This window comes from Muntiacus reevesi, chromosome 3 (genome assembly GCF_963930625.1).
Source record: "Muntiacus reevesi chromosome 3, mMunRee1.1, whole genome shotgun sequence".
NCBI lineage: Eukaryota > Metazoa > Chordata > Mammalia > Artiodactyla > Cervidae > Muntiacus > Muntiacus reevesi.
The window spans coordinates 61750751-61778454 of record NC_089251.1 but is presented as its reverse complement, the minus strand read 5'-3'; positions in this window follow the sequence as shown (position 1 = coordinate 61778454).

The following is a 27704-nucleotide window of genomic DNA, read 5'->3' as shown; positions in this document are numbered from 1 at the left end:
TTTGTTCGTAGTGATGCTTCCCAAAGCCCTCTTGACCACATTCCAGGATGTCTGACTCTAGGTGAGTGATCACACCACCTTTGTGCTTATCTGGGTCATGAAGATCTTTTTGTATAGTTTTTCTGTGTATTTTTGCCACCTCTTCTTAATGGCTTCTGCTTCTGTTAGGTCCATATCATTTCTGTCCTTTATTGTGCCCATCTTTGCATGAAATGTTCCCTTGGTATCTCTAATTTTCTTGAAGAGATCTCTCTCTATCCTATTGTTTCCTCCAGTTCTTTGCATTGATCACTGAGGAAGGCTTTCTAATCTCTCCATGCTTTTCTTTGTAACTTTGCACTCAAATGGATATATCTTTCCTTTTCTCCTTTGCCTTTAGCTTCTTTACTATTCTCAGCAATTTGTAAGGCCTCATCAGACAACCATTTTGCCTTTTTGCATTTCTTTTTCTTGGGGATGGTCTTGATCTGTGCCTCCTTTACAATGTCACGAACCTCCATCCATAGTTCTTCACATACTCTATCAGATCTAATCCCTTGAATCTATTTGTCACTTCCACTGTATAATCGTAATGGATTTGATTTAGGTCAAATTTGAGTGGTCTAGTGGTTTTCCCTACTTTCTTCAATTTAATTCTGAATTTGGCAATAAGGAGTTCATGATCTGAGGCACAGCCAGCTCCTGGTCTTATTTTTGCTGACTGTTTATAGCTTGCCCATCTTCGCCTGCAAAAAATATAGTCAATCTCATTTTGGTATTTTCCATCTGGTGATGTCCATGTGTAAGAGTCTTCTCTTAAGTTGTTGGAAGAAGGTATTTGCTATGACCAGTGTGTTTTTTTACTTTCTTTCATGTCAAAAAAAGGTCACAGGCCATTTTGCATGAAAACAGTTAAATGTGTGTAAGAAAATGAATAATGAAATCACACATTTAAATTTAATTTACAAAACATAAACAGACTCGGACACAGAAAACAAACTTTGCTTTAGCAAAGGTAAATGGGAGAGAGGGATAATTTAGGAGGTGGGATTAGCATATATACACTAGTATATGTAAAATAGATGACAACCAAGGACCTGGTGGCTCAGTGGTAGAGAACCAGCCTGCCAATGCAGTAGACAAGGTTAGATCCCTGGGTCTGGAAGATCTCCTTGAGGAGGAAATGACAACCCACTCCAGTATTCTTGCTGGGAAAAAATCCCATGGCAGGCTGTAGTCCATGGGGTCGCAAAGAGCCAGACATTTAAGCTACTAAACACACACCACACACACACATGACTTTGCTGTATAATTAAAACTAACATAACATTGTAAATCAACTATACTTAAATTGAAAAAAAAAATTAAGATGCATTTGTAGACACAAAAATAGTAGTATAAATATATGTAAACTTTATTTAATCTTTTGAATACTACTAGTCCATGTGATCGGAGAAGGCAATGGCACCCCACTCCAGTACTCTTGCCTGGAAAATCCTGTGGACGGAGGAGCCTGGTAGGCTGCAGTCCATGGGGTCGCACAGAGTTGGACATGACTGAAGTGACTTAGCAGTAGCAGCAGCAGTCCATGTGATTTCAGGGATCTCACAAAACCATGGGGACTTAAATGTTTATGGTAAAAAGGCAGGAAGTCAACTGGCATATATAATTCCATGGAATAACTTTGACTGAACTGCTTAATAAATTAGATGTTTTACATTGTGCTTGTGTAATCCTATAGCCATCAATTTTTTTAAAAAACCAAAGAAAACATTTGGTTAAACATAGTATCAAAAGCAAACAATTTGGTTGACCATGTACTTTGCAGTTTTTAGACCTGATTGGCTGATTACTTCCAACAGCTAATCCCTTCAGTATTTAATTGATATGTCCTCAACAAAACAAAAGAAGTTTAGGCTAAAAAAATTCAACCATACCATTTGGGTTCTAATTCTAACCTCTTAACTTACCCTTTAGATAAATTCTAAAATTGATTTAGAGGTCAGTTGCAGAACAGACCAATAATACTATCTTTTGCAATTAAATCAAAAGTAGATAGCTTGTTCCTAACAGTTTAGGAACTACCTGGAAAATGACGGATGAAATGCATCTTGGCAGCAGGCTGATAAACTGATGATATTGTCAAAGTTAATCATGCCACAGGAGTCCTCAATCACACAATTAAAAAGCAACCACTGAAAATACAATACTCTGGCTTTCTCTTTAGAAAACTCAGCTGAATCTTGATGAAAAATGCATCCAGTGAGTCCTTTAACATTTTGACTGAGGGGTGATCTGGAGGTCAGCTTTGAGGTCAACAATAGGACAATGTAGTGAAACTTCCATTTCATTGTCAATCAGGCATTTGAATGAAGTTCTTTTTTTATAGACAGAGTAAGAATGAAAGGCCAGTAAGGATACCCTTGGTTGTCAATTACTGTGTGTTTTGTGTCTTGAGTTACTGGCCCTAGAACCTGAAGAACTCTTTCTATTTGCTAATAAATGACCCAAGATTCTTATTTTAACCCCAGAACTCATAGTAAACTTCAGTCTTACTATTTTTGTTTTAGTTATCATTACTATTCCCAATGTCATTCTGTTTATGTAATGCTTTTGACATTTTTATTACCATCACCTCTAATCTTCTTTGATTTTTCACAATAGTCTTGTATCAGTATATCCACGTGACACATGAAAAACATACTTGGTCTTTTATTTTAAAGACTGAAGTCAGACATTTAGATATTTTAATGAGGAAAATTTTTGAGAGTTCAAGAAAATTCAAACTATTCTTCTTAATTACATCTCCCCTACTACAGTCTATAGCCAAATCAAGCATATTCATATTTGGTTAGGTCATGCTTCTATCTGAACACCATACTCTCAGCTGGACATTAAGCCAAAGATGGACTCTTAACAATTTGGTTGGTTAGTAGCCAATTTAGCCCAAAGAAGTTGCTATAGTTTATAACTAGTCAAGTGAATTTCAGATACCACAGAACGAAGAACCTGAACCAAACCCATCAAATTAGAAATTCAACAATTATCCATTAGCATCTCTTTATGGACAAGATATTGTGTTAGGCCATGAAAGACTGATAATAAATAAGATAGTGCTTTTATTTTCAAGATGTTTTACAAACTCTTTGAAAGAAATGTATTAACTTATTAAAGCTCATGTAGAACTTTGTCACTGAAACATCATCCTAATGTAAGCATTTTCAGGAAAGATAAAAGTAATTACTACATTCAAAGTTGAATGGAGTCTACATGATAAATATGTAGTTACAATATTCTTTAAGTTAAAGGATCCAGGATTTGATCATAAAAGACTCATGGACCCCAAAAAAGAGATCTAAATATAATATGTGTAAAAAATTCAAGACAATACGGTGTGTGGGGAAATTAACAAATTAACGTGATGGCGCCAGTCAGGCTCTCTCACCCCATGCTCTCATGCCCTCTCACCCCATGTTCTGTAAACAATGACTTTGCATGGTTATGTTACAGCTGAGATTACTTATAGCTCTGTGCATCTGCATCATGAGGTACTTGTTTGGTCATGGGTTACTTTGTACAGTATGCCAGTATATGCTTCACTTGGAAAAGCCAAGAAGGGTTGTGTGCATGTACACTCTGTCTGCTGCTATGGCTGCGGTGCCAGCCAGAAGAGAAAAAAATGTGTCTGTAGTTCCTATGGCTCCTCGCATTTTCTTCCAGGCTCTTAGCTCAGCACCTTGCCTACCACGGGTTCAGTGAAAAGTGTACACGGTGAGATACAGTGAGACAATTGGTGCTGTGAGCAGGATTAGCAATACATGGTAGAATGAGGACAAATTTTTCAAACAGAATACCTGGATCTAATTCTGTTTTTGCCATGAACTACTTTCATCTTTTGATCTTGAGTAAGTTACTTAACTAATTATCTTTAAAATGGTGATGGAGTTGGGATAGGTACTGAACTAAAGCTGTTTTCACCTTAATTCTTCATTACCTTAAAAATATATTGAATTACTATTAATTACTAAGTATTATCAGATCTATGTATATGCTAGTCCCACTCATGTTAAATGACAAATCCACCAGTCACTTTCCACTGTAGAAAGCACAGTGTAAAATTTTCCTAAAAGTATGACTTGGTTTCTTTAGACTTTCTGAAAGTTCTTTTTTATTTTGGTAATAGGTATGAATGACTGGTTTTCCTTATCACACAGATTAGAATGTTCTTGTTCAGTCACTCAGTCATGTCTGACTCTTTGTGACTCCATGGGCTGCAGTACGCCAGGGTTCCCTGTCTTTCACAATCTCCCGGAGGTTGCTCAAACTCATGTCCATTGAGTCAGTGATGCCATCCAACCATCTCATCCTCTGTTGTCCCCTTCTCCTCCTGCCTTCAATTTTTCCCAGTATCAGGATCTTTTCTAATGAATCGGCTCTTTGCACCAGGTAGACAAAGTATTGGAGTTCAGCATCAGTCCTTCTAATGAAATTCAGGATTGATTTTCTTTAGGATTGACTGGTTTGATCTCCTTGCAGTCCAAGGAACTCTCAAGAGTTATCCAACACCACAACTCAAAAGCATCAATTCTTTTGCATTCAGCCTTCTGAACACCTTCAGAATTTAGAATAGATGATACCAGAAATGTTGAAAACCAAAGAAGGGTGGAGAAGTGTAGAGATATTAAGCTTATAGAAAGACTTTATTTTTCAACTCGTAATGAGATCATTTTAGCCACTTTATTGGGTCTTTTGCATTAAGCTCTTCAATCAGTAACAAATGCATATGTTCTCATGGAAAGTTTCCTGTTAAGGGAAAATCCACCACATTATTTCATTGAATTGGAAGTATAAAAATAGATAACTGTTCAATAAACTAAAACACTATCCTAACAGATATTTACTAAAGATCCATAAAGTATTACATTATTATCTAAGATGGCTAATAAGGATTTTCAACTTTGCTCAGCTTAGTTCTTTGTTGGAGGCAAAATGGTCATGAAATATCAAGAGCTCTAATTCTTGGAGCTTGAAGAAGTTTTTATATCAATTGCTTTTGAACAGTATTAGGCGTACCTATCCAGAGGAACCAAGGTGGAGGATCTTTCAAGGATTGACTACTATTGGGGCCCCAACTAATAATTCCTACTGTGATACACTTCAATGCCAGTCCACAACAAGAAGCTGAGATTGGATTTAGAGCCAATGTAAGCTCTAAATGGAGTTTAGCTGTGAAACAAAACACCTGTCTTTCATCCCAAGCTAAATTGACAAGCAATAATTTAGTTGTCTAAACTGAGAGCTTTCAGGATTCCCGACTGCATAATGTCAAAAGACAATGTATGAAGTTGCATTTGGAAAGTTCAAAGGTAGAATGCCATGTAGGCAAACACATTAAATAACTGGTCTCTTCCCCTCTCTGTCTAACTCTTTCCTCTGTTCTCTCTCCTTTCCTTTGCTACTTTTCCTATGTGTGTAAGGGGTGCGGAGTGGTGGGATGGTGAGAGGGGTGGGCTAGGGTAGAAAGGTTGTAACTAACTATAGAACTTGGATGTGTGTGAAACAAAGGAAATCCTAAATCTAAAAAGCAATTTTTCTTTCTTCTGCTTTCCGCTAGGTGAGCATTTTCGATGATCAGCTGGACTAATCAGAGATTAAAATAGCAGAAAAGCAATAAAGAATCTTTGGGCCCTTCAAAAAAAAAAGAATATTTGGATGAGATTACTAAATTCCTTCACAGCTGCTTATATAAATGCAAAATAATAAAGCCAGGATTTTGTAGTAACTTTTCCCATACAAATTATTCAGATTCCTCTACCTTCCATGTCGGCTTTATTTGTTAAAAATCTGAATACCTGGCATCAGAGCATCCAAATTTAGACCCCTACACTTGAGTAAATTTCACACTTCTCCCACAAAAATTTTAGGATAAGTAGCAAAAATTACTACTGGAGAAGGAAATGGCAACCCACTCCAGCGTTCTTGCCTGGAGAATCCCAGGGACGGGGGAGCCTGGTGGGCTGCCGTCTATGGGGTCGCACAGAGTCAGACACGACTGAAGTGACATAGCAGCAGCAGCAGCAAAAAATAACTATAGCCTTTGTTTCCTACAAACTGAGGCCACATATGCACACCCTAAGCATTTTATGTTTTGTTTTGCAGGTTCACCTACTATCTCTTCTTCTGTCCTCTTTTCCAGAGAGCAAATAAAAGAAGCAGGGTTGATTAGCAAAATGTAACAGACGCTACAAAAGTTGTCAGTTTTCTGCAGAGATAGCTGATTGGACTCTGCCAGCTGTCAATTAGCATTTCCATGTTTTGTTGATGAAGTGGTATTTACTTTTCTGGACTTCCATTGGCTAAGATGTTTAGTGTAATGAATGCTGAACTGAGCCTAGATAATTTTTCAAATCATAGCTTGGGGCTTAACAGCCCTTTAAATGAATTGTATAAACAAGATAGCTGTTAATTCTTAATCAATGTATCATTAATCATCAAATAGTATTAAAAAATAGAAATTGTCCTTAAAAAGCTCAATAAACTCTATTCAGCTTACTGAATTATCCATTCAGGGGCTGTTTTCTCATTCAGAAAGTGTTAAGATTTTAACAGATTTATAATTGAAAATACATATTTCTGTGGACTAGTAACTGGGATATATATATTCATATGTATATGTCTCATATGTGTCTCATGTGGTGGTTTAGTTGCTCAGTCATGTCTGATTCTGTGTTCCATGGACTGTAGTCCACCAGGCTCCTCTGTCCATGGGCTTCTCCAAGCAAGAATACTGGAGTAGGTTGCCATCTCCTTCTCCAGGGGGATCTTCCCCACCCAAGGATTGAACTCGGGTCTCCTGCATTGCAGGTAGATTCTTTACCCACATTCGTCTTCATAAATTAACATGGCCTCAAGAAATTAGTTAACTACTATAGCTTTAAATCTGTATTCATTAATAAAATTGGAAAATATATCCCACAGTTGAATCCCTTGTGTCTTTAGATTGCCAGCAAGCATTGCACTAACCTCATGTTTGGAAATTAGGTGTGGCAAAACATAGAAATTTTGTGTAAGCTTTTCTGTCCTGTAACATGCATGCAGCAATTTAAAATCTCATCTACAATTGCATACACTCAACCTTTGGGAAGCAGTCTAATGATTCTAGCTTACCCCATCTTTTTCTCTGGACTATAATTCTGCCTCACACGTTCATGTGATCCTAGCATAGCATCTGGCATTTGTGCATGTTTAGTCTCTCTGTCATGTCCGATTCTTTGCAACTCTGTGAACTGTAGCCTGCCAGGCTTCTCTGTCCATTGGACTTTTTCCAGGCAAGAATATTAGAGTGGGCTGCCATTTCCTCTTCCAGGGCATCCTTCTGACCCAGGGATCAAACCAGTCTCCTGTGTCTCTTGCACTCCAGGCAGACTCTTTATTGCTGAGTCATTTGTTTCATAAATGAACAAGTGAAGGATGAGGTTGTAAAGTGATGTCAAGGTATAAACACTTTTGTCAGCATTAGACTGTGTTTTTTGTACCTTTTTAAACTTATGTAACCCTTATAAAAATGTTACTAGGTGGGTGGTATCATTCTCATATGTATTATTTATTTTGATGTGAATTTACCTGCAAATAGATATTTAATATTATTTATACATGAAATTAAATTAAATTATATATATAATGATATTTAATATATCACGACCATATTTTTAGAATTCAAATAATGAGAAAAAGCTTACAATGATAGATGTTTTTCTCTCTGAGGCCATTTTCTCCAAGGGAGTATTCTTCATTCTCTTTTCTGGACATATTATGATGCCTGGATGCCTAGAGTGAGTGACAAATTCAACCTGTGGCTTCAGAATGGAGGTAACAGTAAGAAGTATGTCAAAGGATGGGGCTTCCCAAGTGGTTCAGTGGTAAAGAATCTGCCTGCCAATGCAGGAAATACAGGAAATGCAGGTGCAATCCCTGGGTCAGGAAGATTCCCCTGGAGGAAGAAATGGCAACCCACTCCAGTATTCTTGCCTGGAAAAACCCCATGGACAGAAGAGTCTGGAAGGTTATAGTCCATGGGGTCTTGAAGAGTCAGAAACAGCTGAGCACACACGCCTGTTGAAGGATAAATGAGATTTAACCAGCTGAATGCAGATAGGACAATATTGTAAGTAAAGGAGAAGCAAGTAGAAGGCTTGGAACTGGAAGTTGTTGTCATATTTGTGTAGCTGAGAGTGTAAGGTGCCTGTGTGTTTGAGTAAATGGAGGAATATAGGCATCAGGAAGCTGGAAATAAAAGCTTGTACTGTGCATAAGGGACTTACCTTGCTATGTTGATGAATCTGCATTTTATCATGTATTTAGAAAGACAAGTGAAAGTTTAAGGAGACATCAAGTGTGTATTTTAGAAAGACATGGCGACCTTATTGAAGATGGATTGGGGAGGAAAGGAAGCAGGGTTCAACCAGCTTGTTCAGAGTCTATTATGGTCATCCATACAAGAAGCAATGAAGACCTGAATTACAACTATATACTTACTGTGGTCACTGTTAATGCCCTGCCTAAGAGCCCAATTTTTACTTTCATCTGTAATGAAATTCCAGTTGTGTTTGCACATTCACTTCTCAGTGAGGCACCCCACCCCACATTTGGGAATAAATCCTGATTAGTCTAAGACATTTGTGGAAAATCCACTTAACTTGCTACTGACTGACTAAGGGTATATCATGGGATATAAGTTGAACAATGGGATGCAAAGAGAATTTTGCTAGGAGTTTTTGAAAAAAAGTTTCTTTCCTTTTATAAAGAGGTACTGGGCTGGACAGCTCCTTCCACTGATTATTTTCATGCTCAGATAAGATGTTGCAAAACATCTGACCACATGGGAAAAGCAGAAAGAAAGAACCTGGGCTTTTTAATGACATTGTTGAGTTGCTGAGTTAATTCTTATTTTCCTATTGAAAGAAATAATAATTTTTCATTTATCCAATAGGTACAGCTTTTACGCACCTCCTCTCTCTGCTACTGCTGCAAAAAACACCATGTGTTTAGGAAGTTTACCACATACTAAGCACTATCTAAGACAGCTACTGAACAAAGTGAATTCCACTGTCGTCCCTGTTCCACAGATGCAGACATAAGTTCAGTGAGGTTAAGTCATTTTCTGAAGGTCACACAGCCACTGAAGCATAGGGTCAGGCAGACTTTGAATTCACACTTATAGTCAGACTATGAACTTTTAACCTCAATGTCACATTGCCTCTCAAGATGATAGTCAAGGATGGCAGGGTGGAATTTTGAAAAATATATGAGGCTATATTTATATGTGTAAGCTTAGGGACTTGACGTATTAGATAGCAGACAAGCTATAAAAGATAAATACAAGAATTTCTTTTAATTGAGATGAACACTGTTAAGATAAACCGAGGCTTGGACTTAGGGCAGAGTTTTGGGGTTAGGAATTAGACATAAAATGTAGCTGAGTTTGGGACCTGTTAAAAGAATAGTATCTGGAATACGTTGAATAGGCTTTTGGCAATGTGAGAACAGGATTTTAGTTACTATTGCGTTGCCTTGTCTGGGGGAAGGGGGTTGCTTAGCATATGTTTGTGTAATAAAAGCAATTAATACATAAATCACCTTTGAATATGTATATAAGCTGCTCTTTCCCCTACTTTCAACTTCCACCACCTCACTCAGATGGATATATAATCAAAGGTTAATGTAAGAAGCAAAGTGAAGTGAATTCGCTCAGTTGTGTCCGACTTAGCACCTTCCTAATATGAACTTTTTCAGACTTACAAGCATACATGAAAGTGAAAGTGAAGTCGCTCAGTCATGTCTGACTCTTTGTGACCCCATGGACTGTAGCCTACCAGACTCCTCCGTCCCTGGGATTCTCCAGGCAAGAATACTGGAGCGGGTTACCATTTCCTTCTCCAGGGGGATCTTCCCGACCCAGGGGGATCGAACCTGGGTCTCCCTCATTGGAGGCAGACACTTTAACCTCTGAGCCACCAGGGAAGGCCTAAGGGAGAATGTAAACTATCTCCACTGGAGCATGCTTAGTCTTATGTTCATGTAGCAATATATAGCGAAGATGAAATCCTTTCTTTCCAAAAGACTCATTGGTTATATTTCTTACCTGTTCAATTTCAAAGACAAATTCTAAGTCAAATACACATCATAAATATTTTCATCCTTTCACTGGTATTTTCAGTTATCTAACTAGCAATTAGATCATCCCACAAGGTAGTTTTTCAAGTGCTCTGTGTATTTGTTTCCCTGAAAGTGTTAACAGCAAGGGTCAGCAGTCCTATAATGGTTTTGGAATGACAACCGAGTGACAGCATATGGCACTGAGGCCTCTCTTGCCATCCGTGTGGTTGAGGTGCATGTGGCAGAGATACCAGTGACACAACCAGGCACTGTGCTCTTGGACAGGAAAGTGTTTTCTTTTGATGAGCTATTTTTTCTTGCAGTTATTACTGCAAAATGAAATTGAGGGAGAAATAGTTTGTTGTAGCAGTGAGACATTTACCGCAGACTTAAGGGTGACACAGTGAGAATCAACTGCTGAAAATAAAACAAAATCTTGTCAGCCAGCTGCTTTGCCCATTTATTAATTTATTCCAGTTATTTATTCCTGCACTATTTATGGATTACCTCCAAGGTGCCAGGCATGCTACTTATGCACGTATTTGTTTCTACAGCTAGATTGAAAACAACTCGAAGACAGGGAGCGTTTGTAGGTCAGGTTTACATCCTCAAGGCAAAGGTGGGATGGTTTTTTGAACTGAAGGGAACTACACAAGACCCAGGTAACAGGATATCAGAAGAAAACATGGTCCATGGGATTCCAGTCTTGCAATGTACAACAGTCTTCATGGATATGGCCTCTTGGTTGAATAACTTTGATGAACTTGGTTTTCAATGGTGTTCACAGTTTATTCAGGTAATCAGTCAATACATGACACCCAACCACTAGTGTGACAGTCATTTCATTGATTTATTTTAAAGATACCAGGTACCTTTTTGATAAGAAAGACCTTTATTTAAATCCTGACTGTACCGCTTTCAACTGAACATCTGTGGTTGCACCAGTTATTACTTTTAAGCTTTACTTCTTATCTTTTAAAATAGTAATTGATATAAAAATCACATAAAGTGGTATTCAAATCAAATAGTAAATATAAAATGATGAGCATAACATGGAGTACAGGGTAGGTACTCAACTAAAGCTAGTGCATGTAATTAGTTCTTTTTGTCATAATGTTGATGTAATCTAATCTAAACATTGCCTGTGTAGTATTTGACCAGGGATTCCTGGTGGCAGATAACTTTTGTTTTCTTTTTACCTTAGAATGTACTGGCAGTTAGCTATTACCAGTGCTGTGGCATATCATCATTGTTTCTCAGCCATTCCTCCAAACCAGAAAGTACTCTGCAACAAAGAGCTGAAAATTATTGATTAGTACAAGTAAATCCTGGGTGATGAGCTACCTTTGGTGGATACAACCTTTGCTCTGTTCCACAACCACAGGCAAATCCAGTAGCTCTATGCCTTAGTTAGGCAAGTATTCAATGGCAAAAAATGTGAGCAAAGAAAACCTAGCAGCAGACTTAGGTAGTTCAAGTTTAGTGCAGTGACTCAGAAATGTCAAAATGGGCACAGGCATTGATTGTATCTCTTTGTTCTCTGTTATCTTCTGTCTATTGGTTTTGGGGCTTGCCTTCTATGGTTGCTATTTTAGGACCGGAAGATGGCTGCTACAGTTCCAAGTCCTGCCTCTGCTTTCCAGAGGGAAGACTGGCAAAGGTCCCGTCCTTTTGAAGGTTTGTGTTTTTTACTCCAGGAGTATTGTCTTCCTCAGCAGACCTCCAGCTTTACCTTGTAGGTCAGAAGTGAATCAGTCATATGCCCATCTTTAGATCATTTGCTGGCAAAGTTAATGATATTTCAGTGATTAATTAGATCCAGAAGATTGACAGGGACATATCTAGTTTTCACCTCCTCTCTGAACTCACAGGGAAGAAAAGCAACAAATATCTATTGGGAAGGGAACAGGGCCTTCCACACACTATTTGTATTTTGGGAGAAATTGTATTTGGTTAAAATGAAGGACAATTGGGGCATTTGCATTACAAACAGGGTGACCTTTGGCAAGGTACAGAGCTCCTTGAACTTTATTGTGAAATGGGGAAAATAATATCCATCTGAATGTTTGAAAGTTTCCGGCCCAGTCCCTGGTTGCTAGCAGCTTCCCAATAACTGTTGACCTCACTGTGAGCTGTTGACTGAATTTACTGCAAAACTCAGTTTCTTTATCAGCAATATGGGTATGATAATAATGAGTTAATCCTTGCAAACTGGGCAACCTAGCTTCAAAATGGGCTCAGTAATTGTTGATCACGGCAATGGAAGACAATAAAGATGATGTAGATCGCTCAGTCTATTTGGGTAAGGTTCTTTGAGAATATGTATATATATGTATGTATGAGTGGTCGTGCTCAGCTACTTCAGTCTTTACCATCTGGGCAAGCCTCCAGGGAAGCCCATACATATATATGGTGACTAGGTGGGTAAAGAATTTGCTTGCAATCCAGGAGATGCAGGAGAAATGGGTTTGATCCCTGAGTCAAAGATCCCCTGGAAAAGAGCATGACGACCCACTCCAGTATTCCTGCCTGGAGAATCCTATGGACAGAGGAGCCTGGCAAGCTACAGTCCATGGGGCCACAAAGAGTTGGACAGGACTGAGTGACTAACGTGCGCGCGCACACACACACACACACACACACACACACACACACATACACACAAATAGGCTGAAAATATTCATATTCTTGAAGCTCAACTCTAAAAGGGAGATTCATTTGGGCCTTGAAGGACCCTCTATCATTGAGAATTTCTTCATTTAAATTCAAAAGGAGCACTGAGGCAGGTAGTCCTTAATTGTATTAGCTCCTATCAGCTAACACTTTAAAAACAATGAATGAGAAGTATCTTGAGTCTTTCTGTATTTATTTACTGGTTTAGTAGGGACAGATAAGAAATATCCTTTTTTCCCCTCCCTCTTTCTCTGCCTCTAGATTAAAAAAAAAAATTATTTACAGTTCTTGTCAAACAGACACCTCCAAATCCAATTTCTCTCTTAGGATTTTAAAAAGTTGTTTCAGTATGGCCAGCAGGACTGGCTTTTGCCTCAGGCTAGACAAGCCCACCCAGGAATTGTCACGGGTTAAACTCTGGACTGCAATCCCTTCCCAGGGAGAATTCAGAAAGGAGGGGTAAAAGTCTTGGCCTCCTTTGGAGGCTCTGAGAATTCTCCTCTCACTTTGCAGGAAGCTCTGGAGAGTGTTTTGTTTCCTGCTTTACCCCTGCTCTCCCTTTCCTTACCTCCTAATGTTGCAGGAAAGGGGCCCCTTCCAGGACCCGAAACTGGTCTCTTGTCTAACACTCGGAAATGAATTGTCTGAGGAGACGCATATGCTGACAAAGCAAGAGATTTTATTGGGAGAGGGCTCCTGGGTGGAGAGCAGGAGGGCAAGGGAACCCAGGAGAACAGCTCTGTCACATGGCTCGCAGTCTCAGGTTTTATGGTGATGGGATTAGTTTCCAGGTAGTCTTTGGCCAATCATTCTAATTCAGAGTCTTTCCTGGTGGCGCACGCATCGCTCAGCCAAGATGGATGCTAGCGAGAGGGATTCTGGGAAGTGGACGGACACGCGGTGTCTCCTTTTGACCTTTCGCGAACTCTTCCGGTTGGTGGTGGCTTATTAGTTCCGTATTCCTTATCAGGATCTCCTGTCATAAAACAACTCATGCAAATGGTTACTATGGTGCCTGGCCAGGGTGGGCGGTTTCAATCAGTGTGCTTCGCCTAACACGAACAATTATACCATGTTTTAAATATTCCAAATGAAAAGGCCTTTCTCATTCCTCTTAGGGAGATAGGTTATCTTGCCTTCTTCATGCTTAGTGAAGGATTTCTCTAAGTAAAATCCAGGAATCAGGAGAGATCCCTCAAACTCTAAGACTTCTAAAATAAGAAGAACCAGATGGGGTAAAAAAAAAAAAAAGTAGCAAGAAAATTGTACTAGTTGGGCTTGCTAATGTCCTACATCTCCTTGTCTTGTGGCCCCTACTTTATTTTCTTTACTACTCATTCCTCTCCAAGCCTACAACCCAAAGTCAATTGAGTATGTCATTTTCATCATAGAAAAGTCCCTCTCAAACCCTGTAGTTTTGCTTCTTGACTGAAACTACTTTAGTTCAGATATGAAGAGAACCATTCTAGCAGCCTCACCCCCAATCACCACCAGCATCACTCTGCTGTCCAGAGACTGCATCCTGTTAGAAGGCATTGTCCTGCGGGGGCAAACAGGTTATTTCCCTCCTGCAATCCTTCAGCAGCTCCTCACTGCCTGTACAGTTAAGCCCAAGTTCCTGAGCTCTGTATGTAGGGTACAATATAATATAGATATGGCACTATTCTGCTTCTCTTATTATGCTCATATCCTTCTCTTTCTCCATCTGTGATATTGCAATTTATAAAAAGATGCATATATTTGGTCTTCATCCCCATTTCTGGCACAGAGCTCCTAAGATCCTTGGAATTTCCTAAATGATAAGAAGGATAAAGGTGTTTTTTGATATTCATGACAAACCATACCTGAGTTGATGTTAATGTGAGGACTCCTGGAAGGACCTAAATGGGGGTCATTTGCCAAGGAGTCACAGGATTAGAAGGTTGGAACTTTTAGCCCCACCCCCAAGATCTCTGAGGTGAAGATTGAGTTCAGTCACTAATGACCAGTGATTTAATCAATCATGCCTATCGTGAGAGTACCTTGGACTGCAAAGAGATCCAACCAGTCCATCCTAAAGGAGTTAGGTCCTGGGTGTTCATTGGAAGGACTGATGCTGAAACTGAAACTCCAATACTTTGGCCACCTCATGCGAAGAGTTGACCCATTGGAAAAGACCCTGATGCTGGGAGGGATTGGGGGCAGGAGGAGAAGGGGATGACAGAGGATAAGATGGCTAGATGGCATCACTGACTCGATGGACATGAGTTTGAGTAAACTCCGGGAGTTTGTGATGGACAGGGAGACCTGGTGTGCTGCAATTCACGGGGTCGCAAAGAGTCGGACACGACTGAGAGACTGAACTGAACTGAACTGAACTGAACTGATGTAATGAAACCTTCATAAAAACCAAAAGGTAGGGTTCTTTTTTTAACAATTTCAGGTTGGGGAACATGGAGGTGTTGGGAGATTAGGTTGCTTGGAGAGCCTGAGGAAGCTCCATGTTCCTTTCTTCATACCTATCCTGTGCTTCTTTTCTATCTTGCTCTTCCTGAGTTATGTCATTTTCTAGTAACCAGTAATCTAGTAAGTGAACTGTTTTCCTGGGTTCTGTGAGCCACTCTGACAAATTAATTGAGCTCTGGGAGAGGGGTATGGGAACCTCCAGCCTATAGCCAGTTGGTTAGAAGATAGGCGACAATCTGGACTTGCAGTTTGCTTCTGAAATACATGTATGTGTTGGGGGACAGAGGTGGCAGTGAGTAGGGTGCAGTCTTGTGGGAATAACTGAGTCAAATTGTAGGACATCCAGAGATGACACAGAATTGCTTGATGCAAAAACCTCACCCATCTGGTGTCAGAGTGAGCTAGGGTAGTAGAGGAGAGTGATGACAAAGCAGAGACAGACAGGAATGTGTTTTTCCCTGACACCATCTTATTCCTGGCTGCTGCCATGCTCATTTGTCTTAATGCTTCCTTCCATTTAGAATTGAGGGCTGGAGGAGAAGGGGGCAACCGAAAATGAGATGGTTGGATAACATCGCTGACTCAATGGACATGAGTTTGAGCAAACTCTGGGAGAAAGTGAACAGGGAAGCCTAACATGCTGCAGTCCATGGGGTTGCAAAGAGTTGGACACAACTTAGTGACTGAACACCAACAGGACAGCCCTCAGCCCAGGGCCTGGGCACCTGCTTGTTCATCTGTCAGAACCCACACGGCTCCGTTGGCCTCTTGCTTCTGTGTATGTGCTCAGTCTCTCCGTCTCTACACCCATGGGGTGTAGCCTGTCAGGCTTCTCTGCCCATGGGATTTCCCAGGCAAAAATATTGGAATGGCTTTCCATTTCTTCCTCTGGGGGATCTTCCTGACCCAGGGATTGAAACTGCATCTCCTGCTTTGGCAGGCGGATTCTTTACCTCTAGCGCCACCTGGGACACTCTTACTTCTAGTGCTCACTAACTCAATTTGGGAATTATTCTGGGCTCTTCTCTTAGTTTAACACGCCACACCCAACCCGTCAGGAAATGAGAACATTTCCTCCAAAACATGTCCAGAATCTGAACTCCTCTCAGCACCTGGCACCATTACTTCTGACCTGGATTATTGCAAAATTTGCCTAACAAGTCTCCCCACTTCCAGACTGGTCTTCTAAAGTCTGTTTTCAGTACAATAGCAGAGCAAAGCTTTAACAGTGTAAGATCATGCCACTGCTCTATTCCTCTCCTAAAGGGCTCTAATGGCTCCTTATCCACACTCTTGAGTGAAATCCAGAGGTTTCATTAGTGGCCTCCCACTCTCCCCTTGCTCACCCCATCACCCCAGCCACACTAACCTCCTCAATGTTACTTCAACGGCCTAATCTCTCTCCAACTACCTTAGAACTAGCCTATTGTCTGCTTCCTTCCCAATTCCATCCTTCTTCACACACACCCCAAATCTGCTTTCTTCCCTCCAGCATCTCCTTCCACTGTTTGATCTAAAGTCTCCGTCTCAATGAGCCTGGCCTGATGATCTCATTTAAAATTGCAACTCTTCCTGCCCCACATTCCTGATCCCCTTACCATACTGTACGTGTTCCTGTTTCCATAACATTTGTGTAACTACTTGTTTTCTATGCTTGCTGTTTGTTGCTATCTCCTTACCTCTCACCTTTAATGCCCCCAAACTTGGGAGACTATAAACATTTTGAGGTTGACGATCTCTGTGTGGATCTACTGAAGGAATGTCAGAAAAGATTATCTATTCATTTATTTATCTATACATGCTTCTATCATGATTACCACATGCCAAACAACTTGTTTAACCTAGTAGCACACCCATAAAAATGTTCTTTTGTTATATTCAGTATACAGGTGAGGAAACCAGGGTATGCATGCATGTTTAGTCGCTTCAGTAGTGTCTGACTCTTTTGCGACCTGTGGAATGTAGACCACCAGGCTCCTCTGTCCTCGGGGATTCTCCAGGCAAGAATGCTGAATTGGGTTGCCATGCCCTCCTCCAGGGGATCTTCCTTACCTGGGGATCAAACCTACATCTCTTATGTTTCCTGCATTGGCAGGTGGGTCCTTTACCCCTAGTGCCACCTGGGAAGTCTGGAAACCAAGCCATGTAGAGGTAAACATTCTGTCAGGACACATAGCCAGCCAGTGGCACAGCCAGGATCCAAATACAGGTAGGCAGGCTCCTGAGTTCTTGCTCTTCACTGCTGCATCATTTGGCCACTTATTATGCTATGCTGAATAAATTGATCAATGGCTGTTTTCAGACTCAGCTCCAATTCTAAACTACTAAAGCTCTATTCACTACTCTTTTCTTTCTCAGGAAGAATTAGTTGCTCTGTCTTAGTACTTACTGTATGTATTGTAATGCCCCTCCACTGTAGGCTGTAAATTCCTGGAGAGAGAGGATCTAGCTTAGAATTGATCCATTTTGAAGAACACCCATCAACATTTGCTGGTCCAGTTGGAGTTGAAAGAGAACAGTCATAAATTGTTGGTAGAGTTGAATGTTGAAGACTACAAGGTATCCAAAATACTCCAAATGTTACTATTAGCCATTTGAAAAGATAGAATGTTACCGGTACTAAAAAAATTATCTTTCTTTGGCTGACAGACCATTTTTTAAACAGACATCCTAAACACATTTTATCACATTTTATGGTCTTGAAGTCAAGTTCATTGAAACTTGGATACACTTAAATAATGGCATTATCACTGATTAAAGAGATAAAATGGGGAAAAAAGAGTAAATCTCTCCAATAGGACACACCTTAAAACTTCTTTTTCTTTTTTGTCTTTTTGTTTTTTTCTGTCTTTTTTGTCTTCTTTTTGTCTTTCTCTTTTTTGTCTTTTTGGTTTTTTTTTTTTTTTTTTTTTTTTTGTCTTTTTTGTCTTCTTTTGGTCTTTTTCTTTTTTTGTCTTTAGCCATATTAGGTATGTATTTGATATTGCAAAGAAACATAATCAGCAGGGCCTAAACATGAAATGTACCATGCTCACTCTTTTTTTTTTTCCACTTTTTCAGCTACCCAAGGTGCTTTGCTGGGCACTGTGAGGAGTACAGAGAAGGTTATGAGACTATATTTAAACAGATAGTCCTTATGGTCCTTTAATGGGGAAGGTGGAATAATAGGCATTGAATAGAGGAAATAATAATATCGATAACAAACTAACAATAGTGGTTATGGCAATAATAACAGTTCAAAACTCTTCTGATTTATCAGGCATTGTGCTAAAAAGATTCATACTTTTTTTTCCATTTAATTTTCACAGTGATCCAACAAAGAGCCTATTAGTGCCCCCATTTTATAGAGGAAAAGACTGAGGTTCTACAGAACTTAATATAAATAGTCACACGGTTTGTGCCAGAACTGGAAATTGACCCCAAATCTATTGAACAGTAGAGTCTACATTCTAGGATTAAATCTAATAATGGAAAATTCAGGAGCTGGAGGGGGAGAAGAATAATTTCTAGGTCATCCAATATATCTAAGATCTAGGCATTGATAACAACTATGAAGGGAATTAGTAGAAATACTCTGTGATTTTTATTATTCATTTTATGTTCATGGTGGTGATAATGTTGAAATAGTAAACCAGGGTTTCTTATATATTTGCCTTCATGAAGGAAAGGTGTTTAGTGTCATAGCTGTAGATAGATTATCCTTTTAAATACTTTTTTATGCTTTCTCTCCAGCTTTTCTTCTTTCCTTCCCTTTTGTTGTCTGATATTGATGTATCACAGTTCCATATCAGATCAAAAGCATATGGGATTTTGAACTTATTGACACTGTTCTGTTAAAAATTACATTTAGAAGCATGTTAAAAGGTCACTTCTCTGGTTACTTATTTCTTGACACTTTGCAAGCACAGACTGTAGCCTTGGTTCATTAGTCAAGGATATTAACAGCCAGGGTTCGGCTTTCTGAGGTCACATGATACAGCCCAGGCCCACACATATTTCTAAGGCTTGTTAGAGTCTTTATTCTTTAAGAATTTCCCATTAATCTCTGCCCAAGAAGTGCAATAATAGGTTAGTTAGTCATCAGATACAAATCAGAAACATTTCTAGAAGTATCTTTAATAGGATTCATTAGTTCTGCACTTATGTTTTAAGGGAATAAAGGTGGGGGAGGCAAATGCCCCCTCTTCAACACAGAACCTTTTCCAGCTTCAAGAGCATCTCATTTGGGAACCATTGAAATTAAGACACTGAGAATGTGCCAAATGATATGCAGACGATGTGCTTTCCTGTGGAAATGAGGGCTCCTACAATCCTGATTTTTTTCCCCCCACATAGAGGCATCATCTTTGATCATTATCAGATTTTACAACTCATTGTTCCTTTCCAGTCCTCAGGGTGAGAGGATCATGTAAATGGACAGGCAAACACTTGGATTATAGGAAGCATCCGATATTAATAATGGCAATAAAAAATGTTTACCTACCTTGGATAGACTGTGTGTATAGATAGGATTTGTGTGTGTTTGTGCATGTGTGTGTGTGTACCCCTCCACTCAGAAAGGAAATATCAGAAAATCAGGAAATGCATTATAGAGTTTTGTATGCAATATTAGTCCATTTCTTGGCGGAAACCCAAATCTATTGTGGCGAGAAAGTAATAGATGAACTAACTAGGGACTCAGACATACTGGCTAGTGTCCAAGAAACATTAAAAAATTGAGTACTGAACATAGCAAGTAGGATGGTGCATGCAAATTTAGATGTCTTATTGAAAACAGCACATTTATTAATATATTAGACTTGTAGACGTGAGGGTATTTTAATACCTACTCAGAAATTACCCATGGGTCAGCTTCACAGAAATATCACTTGCCTAAGTGTGAGTTTACAAAAAGGGTGCCAGGGATGAGTGATCATGGCTGGACTATTCTAAAGAAAACTAGGAAATAGGCAAAATATGTTATTATCATGATCAGGGCATCATCTTTCTTCTTAATTAACTCAGTACTAATTTGTTGAATGCCCACTATGTGCCAGGCCCTATTCTAAGATGCTCAGAATACCCATATTAAAAAATATATATATATTATCACCCAGGAACTTTTTTTAAAAGCCGGGGTTTATTAAAATAGAGTTTGTATACAGTTAAATTTATCTTTTTTAAAGGTACAGTTTGATGAATTCTGATAAAAGTATACAGGCATATTAACACCATCACAACTAATGTAAAGAATATTTCTGCCTTCCCAGAAAGTTTCTTATTGATCCTTTGTAGTCAAAGTCCTGTTCTGATCCCCATCCCCAGGTAACCATTAATCTAATTTCTGACTCTCTAGTTTTACCTTTTCCAAATGATACATAAATAGAATCATACAAATTATAACCCTTTGAGTTTGGCTTCTTTCAGTTAGCATGATGTTTTCAGATTTATCCTGTTTCGTGTATGACAAGTGCATATCTTTTAAATTGCAGAGTAGAATTCCATTTGTTTATATACTTACTCGTTGATAGATTTCTGTATTGTTTCCAGTTTTAATGATTTTGAGCAAAGTCACTACAACTATTTGTGTATAGGTATTGTCCATTGTGTGGGTGTATAGTTTCACTTCTCTTACATAAATATCTAAGACTGTAATCACTCAGTCATATAGTAAGTGTATATCTAGCTTCAAAAGAAACTGCCAAATAATTTCAAAGTGATTGTACCATATTGTTTTCCCACCACAGTGTATGACACTTTTAGTTGATCAACATTTTTTTTTTTTTAATTTTGTTGTTTTCTGTCAAACCTCAACACAAATCAGCCAGTAAGCACTGAGTGTCATTAGTCATTTTTAACTTAAGTCATTCTAATAGTTGGGTAATGGTATTTCATTATGGTTTATATCTGCATTTCACTAATGGGTAATAATGTTGAACTTCTTTGCACCCATATCTCTTCAGTAAATTGCCTATTTAAATCTGTTCTCCTTTTATGTGAAATTGGTTCATAAAGCTGTTTTGTGAATGTAAATATTCAGTTTCTTCATCTGTTAAAGGGAGAGCTTGCCTACCTTGCTGTAGTTTCATGAAATTAAATGAAATATTGTACACAAAAATATTTAACATAGTTCCTAATATATTGTAGACAGATAGCTATTACCCTATTACTATTATTGTCAGACACAATCCCTATCCTAAGGTGCTTGAAGAGTGAAAGCAAAAGTGAAAGTTGCTCAGTTGTGTCTGACTCTTTGAGACCCCATGGACTATACAGTCCATGGGATTCTCCAGGCCAGAACACTGGAGTGGGTAGCCTTTCCTTTCTCCAAAGCAACTTTCCAGCCCAGGGATTGAACCAAGGTCTCCTGCATTGCAGGTGGATTATTTACCAGCTGAGCTAAGATGCTTGCCATCTAGTTAAAACCAATGCCTTTCACTTTCTTCTAGGTAACATCCCACCTCATTCTACTCATAGTCTCACCCAATCTCATCAATATCTGATATAGAATAAAATACTACATAATAACTAACATGTAGCATGTCATCATTGCTTAAAGATAGAAATGTCATCTAAAACTTGGAAGAGGGGGCCATGTTAGTCGAATGACAGGTTGATTGGTTGACATGTTGGTGGACTTGTCTTCTGGTGCAATGACAGTTGACTAACTTGTTTGACTCTCAGTTCAGTTCACTCAATCGTGTCTGACTCTTTGTGACCTCATGGACTGCAGCACACCAGGCCTCCCTGTCCATCACCAACTCCTGGAGTTCACTCAAACTTATGTCCATTGTGTTGGTGATGCCATCCAAGCATCTCACCCTCTGTTATCCCCTTCTCCTCCTGCCGTCAATCTTCCCCAGAATCAGGGTTTTTTCAAATGAGTCAGTTCTTTGCATCAGGTGGCCAAAGAATTAAAGCTTCAGCTTCAGCATCAGTCCTTCCAATGAATATTCAGGACTGATTTCCTTTAGGATGAACTGGCTGGATCTCCTTGCAGTCCAAGAGACTCTCAAGAGTCTTCTCCAACACCACAGTTCAAAAGCATCAATTCTTTGGCACTCAGCTTTCTTTATAGTCCAACTCTCACATCCATACATCACTACTGGAAAAACCATAGCTTTGACTAGATGGACCTTTGTTGGCAAAGTAAAGTCTCTGCTTCTTAATATGCTGTCTAGGTTGATCGTAATTTTTCTTCCAAGGAGCAACCATCTTTTAATTTCATGGCTGCTGTCACCATCTGCAGTGATTTTGGAGCCTAAGAAAATAAAGTCTGTCACTGTTTCCACTGTTTCCCCATCTATTTGCCATGAAGTGATGGGACCAGATGCCATGATCTTAGCTTTCTGAATGTTGAGTTTTAAGCCAACTTTTTCACTCTCCTCTTTCACTTTCATCAAGAGGCTCTTTAGTTCTTCACATTCTGCCATAAGTGTGGTGTCATCTGCATATCTGAGATTATTGATATTTCTCCAGGCAATCTTGATTCCAGTTTGTGCTTCATCTAGCCCAGCATTTCTCATGATGTACTTTGCATATAAGTTAAATAAGCAGGGTGACAATATATAGCCTTGACATACTCCTTTCCCTATTTGGAACCAGTCTGTTGTTCCATGTGCAGTTCTAACTGTTGCTTCCTGATCTGCATACAGGTTTCTCAAGAGGCAGGTCAGGGGGTCTTCTATTCCCATCTCTTTAAGAATTTTCCACAGTTTATTGTGATCCACACAGTCAAAGGCTTTGGCATAGTCAATAAAGCAGAAATAGATGTTTTTCTGGAACTCGCTTGCTTTTTCGATGATCCAGCAGATATTGGCAATTTGATCTCTGGTTCCTCTGCCTTTTCTAAATCCACTTGAACATCTGGAAGTTCTTGGTTCATGTACTATTGAAGCCTGGCTTGGAGAATTTTGAGCATTACTTTACTAGCATGTGAGATGAGTAGAATTGTGTGGAAGTTTGAGCATTCTTTGACACTGCCTTTCTTTGGGACTGGAATGAAAACTGACTTTTTCCAGTTCTGTAGCCACTGCTGAGTTTTCCAAATTTGCTGGCATATTGAGTGCAACACTTTCACAACATCATCTTTTAGGATTTGAAATAGCTCAACTGGAATTCCATCACCTGCACTAGCTTTGTTCGTAGTGATGCTTCCTAAGGCCCCCATGGCATCGCATTCCAGGATGTCTGGCTCTAGGTTGATGATCACACCATAGTGATTATCTGGGTAATGAGGATCTTTTTTGTACAATTCTTCTGTGTATTCTTGCCACCTCTTCTTAAATATCTTCTGCTTCTGTTAGGTCCATACCATTTCTGTTCTTTATTGTGCCCATCTTTGCATGAAATATTCCCTTGGTATCTCTAATTTTTTTGAAGAGATCTTTAGTCTTTTCCATTCTATTGCTTCCCTCTATTTCTTTGTATTGATTGCTAAGGAAGGGTTTCTTATCTCTCCTTGGGGTTCTTTGGAACTCTGCATTCAAATGGGTGTATCTTTCCTTTTCTCCTTTGCCTTTCACTTCTCTTCTACTCTCAGCTATTTGTAAGGCCTCCTCAGACAACCATTTTTGACTCTCAACCCTACAGAAGTAATTGCCTTTAAAGACCACATGCTGAGAAGCCAGAGCCCAGTGCTTTTCTAGGCTTCTTGAGGAGGGCCATGGAGGCTAAGGCAAGGTAATTTCATTTCTCTGAAATTTATAAGACTAGGATGAAAATGGAAGTCCTATTCACCACTAAATAGGGGGAGAATGTTTCATTCCTTTAGTGATTAGCAGATGTAAATTATAAAAATAAGGTAATGCCATTTAAAAACTATTAGGCAAAAGCTGAAATTCTAATAACATCAAGGATCTTGACCATGTAAGAATAGGATTAAAACCATTTTGAGAGAAATTTGGCAATAATGAGAGACATTGAAGATGTTCATTTCCCATCACCCAGCAATGTCACTTCTATGTGTCTGTGTGTGTGTGTTAGTCACTCAGTCATGTTGGACTGTTTGTGACCCCATGGCCTGTAACCCACCAGGCTTTTCTGTCCATGGAATTTCCCAGGCAAGAATATTGGAGTGGGTTGCTAGTCCATTCTTCAGGGGATTTTCCCAAGCCAGGGATTCAACCTAGATCTCCTGCACTGCAGACAGATTCTTTAGCATCTAAGCCACTATGGTGGTCACTGTGTGTTTACTCTAGAAAAATATTCTCATACTGTAAGGAGAAATGTTCAACAGTGTTCATTGCAGTGTTATTAACATGCAAAATTATTCACCTATTTTTTTACTCCTAATCAATATTTATATAAGCAACCTCTAATCTCTAATTAGACCTTTAGCTCTTCCTTTTGCTAGGAATTACTAGCAAAAAAACTTTTTCCAGAAAATATGACACGGTGCTGTGATGAACTGGTATTCTTGTCTGTTATATGTTGGGAGTGTTGGAATCACAGAGGTATTTCTACTACCTGAGTAAATTCAGGAATGTGCACAAGACAATCTGCACTCTACAGGTAAATATGAAAAGAGCCTGCAAAAAGACTTTAAGGAGCAAATTGGGAAATTTAGATAATTTCTTGCTGAAGTGCTTAATATCTGGTAATATGAGTACTTGAAATGTCTTTGAGATGCCAGTTGGGAGAGGAAAAAATTTCATTTTCTACAGTAAAAACTTGATTCACTAGAGTCCTCAAATGAGAAGTCTGCACCCTCTGGTTTCTTCTCAGAAAGGGGGAAATAATCATACCATAAGTTCATATTAAGTACAATTTAAAATATAAATCAAAATACCTCCATAAACATCTTCTGTACCTTCTATACTTCCACAAAGAGTATTAGATGATTATTGATATTTAGTGATTTAAGAGCAAGCTTGAGGTCTTAGAAGCACCTTAAAGATAAAAAAAAGATTTGGTTTTGCTCAAAGTACTGTCTAATGATGAAGGAGAATCAAGCTTTTGAAAAAATGATTTTAAACAATTCAGATTTGGGAGTATAAGCCAAGTTACTAAGAAAATGTATGTGTTTAACTCATATCCATTTAGCACAACTTCAAAAATTTAATTTTTTAAAAAATGTGCACTAAAGACAAGGTTATCAAACTAATGCTACACATGTTAGGACAAAAATACACTGAAATATTGTTACCAAAAAGAGGGAAATGAACATATTGCTTCCCTCAATAATTCTACTCCTATGGCAAAAAATGGGCAAGATGTATTCTTCAAAGATTATTGCAATGTTACATTAAATATCAAAATATTATAAAGAGTGTGTGTGTGCATGTGTGCATGTGCTCAGTCATGTCTGATTCTTTGTGACTCCATGGACTGAGGCTTGTCAGGCTCCTCTGTTCATGGGATTTCCTAGGCAAGAAAACTAGCATGGGTTGCCATTTCCTCCTCCAAGGGATCTTCCCAACCCAGGGACCAAAACCTCATCTTCTGTGTCTCTTACGTTGGCAGGCCGATTCTTTACCACTGTGCCACCTGGGAAGCCCTATAAAGAATATAGTACCCCCAAAATGGAGCTGATTGAGTTACTGCCAATCCAATTATTTGACCACTCAGCTCCTATTCAATATGACAGATTGGAAACAATATATCAACAAAAATGAAAAACATACTATATATAAAAATACTATTTCTATACTATGATTATACTTATGTCAAATGTATGAATTTCTATGGATGGGAATTTGAAGAAAGATGGCAAATAGCATTTGTTTTGTTGACATTTGTGGATCATACATGAAATTTTTAACAATTTATTGCTTTCACTTTTATCCTGTTATTTTAAAAGAGAAACACTTTAAAATAACACTTCATTCCTTAGGTATACTGTTTTATTTAGAGCTATGGCTCACCCCTGTAGACAATGGTTAACATTTACATGAATTTTCTGAAGACATTTAAATGAAAAGAAATCCACATTCTTTGCAAAGTAGCAACAGTTTTCCAACATAAATCACCTCTCTTTTTTTTCCCAAAAAGAAGGAATATTTTCCTTCTTTTCCTCTTGGCTCCAGAAGAAGGGATCACCTACATAGGAAGTGTCTGCAGTAACTTATTCCCCTACTGCTTCAGCTAAGCTTTCCCTGAGTTTGTATAATCAGAACACCCTTAAAAAACCAAATAAATAAAAATCAGCAAAAGTGGACTTCTGAGCTGGAAGAGTTTTCTTAAGCTCTCATGGCTCTAATTGTTACATGCAAATTGTTCAATAAATAACATTGGCCATAAAAAGAAAAGATATTAATTAAGAAAAGGATTTAGGCTGACTCAGTCTCATACATGAGACAAAAGGTTAAGTAAATGCCAAGGCCGCTGTGCCTCTTCAAACAATGAATATTAGTTTTAGAATCATTAATGTCTGCTTAGAAAACAGAGTCATATTGGAGACTTGTATGCCAAAATAACCCAGGCTAGAGCTGTTTCTTTTCAATATGAATCAAAATTATTCTACAATTGAGGGCTAAATGTATGCAATTAAGAGTGCTAGGTAAGACAACAGGGACCGGCATTTTCAATATGTAGCCAAATTGAGATCATGTTTTTCCCTGAGTATTGTAACTTCAGCCATTAATATGTATCAGTAAGGTTGTCTGGATTGACTTTGGTGAGGAAAAGCAGGGTTGACTGGTTGTGAGCAGCCATTCCAATCTCTGAAGTGGTTGCATTGTAACACAGTCCCAGCGCAGGTCATTAAGGGACAGCAGTAAGGACTTGGTTGGACTAGCTGTCTGCCCATGACTATGCATGCTTCCGCTAAGAGCATAAATATGTAGGCATCTTCAGAGCAAGATATTTTGCAGATTCACCTCAATATCCCCAAATGGTTGAGCCTTTGATAGTTGCTGTGACAATCTGAAAATTCTGCAAGTTAACTTTATTTTGCAGTGAATTTTTTTTTTTTAAACTAGGGCTATTCTTTAACCACTTTCTACTGTCTTGCCAGGTAGGTACTTTGTTGAAATTAAAGTGAGTGGGAAGGAGAGCTTTTAGCACCCATTGTTTTGGTGTAGAGTTTATAAATAAAACTTATATTTCTATTTTTATTGTTTTTCATACACCTTGTGGATTCCAATGCCTCTATTAAGCCAAAATTCTCTTAATATTAATACTTCCAAACACAGGCATAAATTATTAATATTTACACATCTTGGGAAGTGAAGGATGACAATCCAAATTCTAAAATTTAGAGGGATTTTTCTGTGGTAATTTATTTTATAATTATTGCTAAGGTTGATTTGTATGGAAAATATATTTAGTATGTAATGTAAAGATTACCCTTAAATTCCTGCCATGTGAAATATCTGTGGTATTGAAAATAATTGGACTTCAACAAATGCCTTTTGCCTCAACTCCTATTTTGCTGAATGTCTAAACATAGGTATTTAAAACACAGTTCCATCCATTCTATTTCATGCATTTATCTTTGTGATTTTGGCTTCAGAAATCAGATTTTTGTTTAA